Here is a 7,333-nt window from a genome sequence, read left to right as displayed (position 1 = left end):
TGTGTGGGGACACAACATCTGAATGCATGAGTGAAGAAAGGAGCAGAGAGTGGAGTGCAGGAGTGAGCTCTTGGGGCTGGTTTTTGGAGGCTCTCTGCGGCCTGGGATTATGACCACTCTGAGACAACAGTTGGGGGAAATTCTTGCATGCTGGGAGCTCTCGGATCTCGGGCACAGGAAGGGGTAGCAGATACCATCCACTGAACCTGGCCGGGGATGTGAAGAGCCCATAGGCAGGTGTGGTGAACTGAGAGCATCCTAGCAAGCTCTGAAATCATTGCGTGTGTGAAAATTGTAAGGGGAGGTCTGAGTCACAAACCCTGGGATGCTTGGATTCTATTTCTAGCACCTGGTCTAAAACTGGCCTCCTTAACCTCTTAACTTTCAGATCTAACAATGGGAGTGCCAGGCGGGTGAGTCTACCTGAATGCCATCTTGAAGCTTCACCTCCATGTGTACCTTTTAATCATGAGAAATTTTGATAATTTGGCCACTTGAGTAAGGAATTATACTGGGATAACACCTAATATTTCAGAATCAGAGCCAGAAATTTTATTTCTCCAAGGTGACTATACTAATAAAGGATCATTATGCATAATAGGTGACTGGAGAGGAAGAGTATAATGTAACTGGGAAGGGGTGTGGGGTGTCATGAAAAATTGAGCAAATCCAAAGGCAGTAATTGGCATTGGTCAATTATTAATTATTATATTGATCATATTAATATTATATTATCAATGTCAATATTATTAGTTATAGGATATGAACATTATAATGATCATGATGTTAATTATTAAAATCAATTATTAATTGACTATTAATCAGTTATCTTAATTGATTATTAATAATTTCATCATCAGGGATAATGGTTTCCAGTCCTAACCTATCAAAAGTCATTCTCTAAGTGATAGTAAGAGTATCCACAGCATCTGTTTGTCCAATTGACAGACCACCATGAAGTCCATGTAGTTGTCCAGTAATGTTGGCGCCAATAACCAGTGGCACAGGAATTACATCTGGGAGATTTTTGGATTGTGAGACATTTGCATCTTCCCTTCATTGTAAAAGTCACATTTCCTGCCTTTTCTGTTTTCATGCTGTTCTCTCTTCCTCAAAAAAAAATGCAGAAGAGTGTTTCCATGTCGTTACTGAGAGTCACCTGATTTTTCCCATTTCTTAATTTTCTTGTCTTCAAATTAGGAAAAGATTCCTTTAGATGCACACAATAATCGTTTTCTTCAAAAGTGTTTTCTCTATATTTGAGTAGAACCATTCATTATATGTTCCATTTATGTGCTTTGGGAAGCCGGATGTAATGGAATTATGTAATTCCGCCATGTAATGGAAGAACAGTCTTCTGCAAGGCTTTTTTACCCACCGTTGTTGCTGTAATCTCTAGGACACCGACCATGGCAACTCTATGACTTCCTTTAGGTGACCTTCTATTTATCTGCCCGTCATCTTCATCAGAAAGGGGTTGACTTGGTTTGCAGTTTCCGTAAGGCAATTCTACAGCAGAACGAACTTGTATTCCTGCCTTTCCAAACAGGCATTTTCTCTAAATAATTGCACACTTTGTTTCATGTGTTAGAGAAGATTCCCTTTGATTAGCTAACAAGGGCCTTTACTGAAGAGACATATTCATAGAGATATCAAATAAAAAGAAAATAGAATTTCTTCATCTTTTGAAGCTTCATTTCTTTATTTTCATCAGGCAACTGGTCAAATTCTGCCATCCTGAATGAGCCTCATCACTTTCTCATATTCTTTAAACCTCTTGGATAATTATTTTTCCACCATTAAGATCTTGGGGAAACTTTCTTCCATGATTTCACATACTCTTTTCTCTGTAGATTTGTTCTTTCTTCTTTTCCCAGGATCCTGATAAGACATAGGTTGTTTCTATTGGTATTTCCCTAAACTATTCTCAGGCTTTCTTTGGCTCCCTTGCCTTGTTTTGGTAGATTGTTTCTCTTATCCATTGTAGTCAGAGTATTTAAGAGCTCACTAATTCAATTGTCCTTTTCTTCCATTTTTTCCTCTTGTCTTTTACTATGTTTCATAATTCTGTTATTTCATTGTTTATCTCCTGGTAATTCTTTTGGCGTAAGGATTTTTTTTTCCTATTTATTTATTTATTTGCTGGCTTAAGGATTTTAGTTTTTCATGTTTTCCCATGTTCTCCTGAGTCTTGCCCACATCTCTTGGAGGGACCTGAACACCATTCATCTGAATTCCATTTCTGGTAGTTTCAGAGGCATGCTTAGTTCTATACAATGATTATTGTGTGCATCTGAGTTAGTTTTTTGTGCCAACCTGGCCGATAAACACGTGTGGGATTAATTGAAGGTTGGAGGGATAAATGGCTTGGTGAGCCTCGCCTTTCGAGTTTTTGGGTCTCTTACTTTTTGGTGGTCGCACCAGGGTTCAGCTGCTTTAGAAGTTCCCTGCTTTAGTTTGCAAGGCTGACTTCCTGCCAGACATCTCCAAGGAGAAGCCACATGGACCTACCCCGATGCAGCCCTGGGTGCTGGAGCAGCTGTGTGGAGACCCCTGCCAGTGCTGAGATGCTTATACATTTACTGACTCAGCTTTCCTCCTGCAGTCGGCATCATTGCCTCTATTTTGTGAGATGAAGGAGTGCTTTGTGGATTGGTGTTGGACATGTGGGTTAATGGGTTAAAGTTGGACTTGTGGGCTTGGGCAGCATTGAGTTGGGATGTTTTCTTGATGCACACTTAACCTTTATATAAAACTCTCTCTTATACATGAGTTGCTGTGGATTTGTTTCTCTAAAGTACCCACATCAATACAGCATCTAAAGGAATCTTTTCCTAATTTGAAGACAAGAAAATTAACAAACGGGAAAAATCAGGTGACTGACAGTAAAGCCATGGGATGCTCTTCTGCAGTTTTTGAGGGAGAGAGACTTCAGAGGACTCCATTGGGTTTGAGAGATTTTCCTTTGTTTGTGTATTTTTCTTGATGATTATCCTTAGGCTTATTAGAGGTGATTGCTGTTTCATTGGCATTGTGCTATACCTATTCATGGCGTGTGAGTTATTGGGTCATTGAGTCTCTCTCATGACATGGGACAGGTCTAATAAGAGCTGGAAAACATACCGTGGTAAATGGAGAAAAGGGGACAGAAATGGTTAAGCGGGGAAGTGAGTGGAAGAAGAGAGAAAATAAAATACTAATAATGATAGTAATAACAAGCGGCTTTCTGGATGGGCCAACAAACTTATAAACATAATGGGAAAATATATTTAAGAGAGGCAATCATAACTAATAAGTTTCACGAACATATATTTCTTGAGGAGAAAGAGATAATGGGTTGATGAGCAGGGAAAAGGAGAAACGAATGAGTCACAAAAAGACAAAGGACTCACGTGTCTCGGGCATGGGTATTGATGTCCTAGTGCTATGGTATCATGACTGGGAACTCTATGCATTCAGAGTAGGGGGAAAAGGGGCCCTTGATTGGGTGGGTGTGCCAAAATCTAGAGGCCTGTCCATTTTTGCCTGGGGAGATGTTTATTCTCAGGAGGGCAAGGTCTCACCAGCAGAGGACACTGGAAGAGGACATTGGAGAGTGTAAGCTAATATCAAGTCCAGCTTTTATTTTACACATTGAAGGGGTTTGAGAGGGCATGGATCTGCAATGAGAAAAATGATAGATAAGATAAAAAATTGACAGATGCTGTTGGGGCAGTTGTTCTCAACCTTCTTAATGCCACAGCCCTTTAATGCAGTTCTTCATGTTGTAGTGACGCCCCCCACCATAAAATTATTTTCATTGCTACTTCATAACTTTAATTTTGCTACTGTTATGCATCAGGTGACCCCTGTGAAAGGGTCGTTTGACCCCCAAAGGGGTCATGACCCACAGCTTGCGAACCACTATGTTGGGCCCTGGTGGACCCTTAATATAGATTCCAGGGATTGGGACTTTATTCAAAGCAGGTTTAAATATACTCCCTGCATGTAGCCTGCAACACATGACAGGTTTACCCAAAGGGACAGTTGACAATTATTTGAGGGTACACAAAGAAGCATTAATACATCAGCCAAGCTGTTCACAGACAGGAGGGGAGGGTAATGTAAGGAACTGATAATTTTGCAGACTGAAGCTTTCTGAAGCTTTTGTCAGGGAGCAGGAGGTAGAGGGTCTATTTTATCTCAGGCAAGAGACAGGTCAGCAGATGCTTCATCAGCTCCCACATTTAAGCCATCAGCATTTCCCATGGGCCTTGAACTGTGGAAGGTGATGGTCCTGTCCTGTTTACCTAACAACAAACACTTTTCCTCTCAAAGGAGAGAATTAGAAAAATAATCAAAGTATTGAACAAAAACACAAAACCAGAATAAAATAATATAATGTGAAAAATAAAACTGCCCTGTGGAAGAGGGTTTCTGTTTCTTTGGTAATATTATTGTGTGCACGTGTGATGGGGCACGTGGGAGGAAGGGTAACAGGGAACAAACCAGGAAAGCAGGAAACCAGGAAAGAAAAAAAATCTTGAAAAGTAAACCTTGTCAATCTAGGAGGGCAGCTCCTGGAACTCTCCCAGGACCAGGGGAAAGATTCATAAAGGCTAGTGAACAGACCTGGAACTGTGTATGTGTATGTTTTTGCCCCCGTCCTTTTCTTTGTCAACCATTTGTTTTCTTATTGTTCGGACTAGGACATTGCTGGTTTGCCTACTTATAAGACAGACATGGGAAGACAGACATGGGAAGCAAGATCAAGGAGAAAGCCATGGGGCCAATGGCCTTAGAGGGTCTTAGGGGGAGAAGATGGGGGGCGGGGGAGGGTGTGATGAGTAAACAATGCCATAGACAGGGGAGCAACTAGGGAATTAAAACCAACATTTAGGAGGTTTTAGAGATCCTGTGGATATTAGAGCAACACCAATGTAGCTGAGAGGAAGTACTAAGAGGTGGAAGAAAGGGGAATGTGAAGGAGGAGTGGGAGGAGGCAAAAGGAAAGAGAGAAAGGCTCTAAGAAGCAAAGCTATAGATAGAAGTATTAACAGAGATGTGAACTTATGTAAATACATTACCCCACAACAAGAGAGGTATTGGCCTGTGTACATATATCTATAAGGCAATGGCCTGAGGCTGCGGGAAGGCCTTGGGCCTCAGCTCATACACTGCATCAATACAAGAACACGTTGTTTTAACAAAATGGCATTCTGTGATGCTCATCCCGCCCCCACTACACCATCACTGAAGACAAATAGGGTGCATAAGCAGAGGTGGTGAAGACAGCGGATGGTGCCCAGCTATTGAAAGATACATTGTATGGGGTTTTAAAGGCTTTAAGTTAAACAAGGGACCATCCAACAGTGAAGCAACAAGCCCACATGGAAGAAGCACACCACCCTGTGTGATTATGAGGTGTCATCGGGACGGGGTTACAGGCACCAGAAGATTCATGACAAACAACAAACAAACAAAAACATGTTGGTGAGAATGAGGGGGGTCGGAGCAGAGACCCAAAGCCCATCTGTACACAATGGGACATCCCCTCACAGAGGGGTCGCAGGGAGGGGATGAGTCAACCAGGGTGCAATATACCTCTGGATCATGCAATACCTCTGGTTCATTGCGGCTTCCTCACCCCCGACTATCATGACCCGAGTGCTGTTTCCCAGTCTGGACTGGATTTGGAACATGTACACAGGTATAGGCAAGGCAAGAGATGAAGCTCAGGACACACGAAACCCAAGAACACACGAAACCCAAGAGATGAAGCTCAGGACACACGAAATCCAACATGGAAATAGCAAATTCAGAAGGGTAGAGGGAAGAGGGTGAGAGGAGGGGAGGAAGCGGGTGCCGATCACAATGAGTGGCTCATAACCATACCCTCCCCTCAGTGGTCGGTGTGAGATATGAAAATAATAACAATCTATAATCTATCAAGGGGCCTCGAGTGGGGCGGGGAGGAAAAAAAAGAGCAGTTGATCCCAAGGGCTCAATAGAAGTAAATGTCTATAAAAGAACGATGGCAATATACGTACAAATATGTCTGATACAATTGATGTATGGATTGTAACAAGAGTTATAAGAACTCCCCATATAATTATCTTTAAAAAAATAGAGTAGGTGATGAACTGCAATTTGCTCAATACTGCTTTTATCCAAAGAATAGTAGCAAATCATTTTCATTTTGTTGAGCACAATTCTCAAAATATAACTTAAAACATTTGTTTCGACGGTCAAGGAAATCAAAAGTGAAGCTTGGGCACTAATGTCTGCGTCAATCTGGTCATGCAATCTGTCTTCCACCACAGCCCCTAGAGGCCAGCCAGGTAAGAGTTATGGCTGCCCGGCTTGCATCAGAGGCTGGGGAAAAATCAGCTGTGACAGGGAGGAGTGGGAAGAAGTGGCTCATGCCATTGGTCCCTGGTAGAGGGATCTGCCAGGCATTGCTGCTCTCCCCCTTTAAGAAACTTGGGTGTACTTAGCTTTTAAGTTGGATCGCTTGCTGTCAAGAAGTATAGGATATCCTTCCTAGTGGAACCTCGCCAGTAACTGCCGAGCAATTGCCTGTATCTGTTAGCTGACAGCATATCCTCTCTCCTGATGGAGCAGTTCTGTTGTATTTCTTCTGCAATGGATCTGTTCATTTTTTCTGGAAGTCCACAGAATATTCAATATTCTTTCCCAATACTATAGATCAAATGCATCCGTTTTCACATGTTTTCTTTTCATTGTGATTTGGTTGAAAGTTTACAGAGCAGTTGGTTTTCCATTCAACAGTTCATGCACGTTTTGTTTTGTGACATTGTTGTAATCCCCACCACGGGGCAGCATTTCCCTTTTCTCTCCCTCTGTCTTCTGAGTGTTATCCCTGGGTAAACACTATCCTTTGATCATAGATGGTTGATATTTCTAAGGAGCTATCTGAAACCCCTCTGTACTCCATTTAAGCACTATCCCGTGTCTTTTGCGATTGGCTTCTTTTGCTCAAAAGAGCTCTGATGGCAGTGCTAAGTTAGTGTTTGTCTGCTAACAACAAGGTGGCTAGTTCAAATACACCAACTGCTCTGTGGAAGAAAGAGGAGACCATCTTCTCCCTTAACTATTTACAGTTTCAGAAATACTACACAACATCCCTATGAGTTAAAATCCACTTGTATGTGTGTGCTTAAGTTGCTATCAAGTAGATTCCAATCTCCTTGATTTTATGGTTCATCGTAGTGGCCTCTCCATTGTTTAGCTAAAAGTGGAGCCATGAGGCTCGGTTTAGTTCCTGGCTTGAGTGATAACTAAGGGCTAATCTCTCTTCATTTTCACTAGTTCATTTTTAGAAATAGGTCTC

At 41.9% G+C, this 7,333-nt stretch overlaps 1 pseudogene; it reads right to left on the bottom strand.

Moving 5' to 3' along the window:
• Positions 1-443: 443 nt before the first annotated feature.
• Positions 444-7,333, bottom strand: part of LOC142424108 (protein lin-9 homolog pseudogene) — a 116,124-nt pseudogene continuing 109,234 nt past the window's right edge.

This window comes from Tenrec ecaudatus, chromosome 13 (genome assembly GCF_050624435.1).
Source record: "Tenrec ecaudatus isolate mTenEca1 chromosome 13, mTenEca1.hap1, whole genome shotgun sequence".
In the NCBI taxonomy this organism is placed as follows: Eukaryota; Metazoa; Chordata; class Mammalia; order Afrosoricida; family Tenrecidae; genus Tenrec; species Tenrec ecaudatus.
The sequence above is the reverse complement of the archived record's forward strand: the minus strand, read 5'-3'. Positions and strand labels throughout refer to the sequence as shown.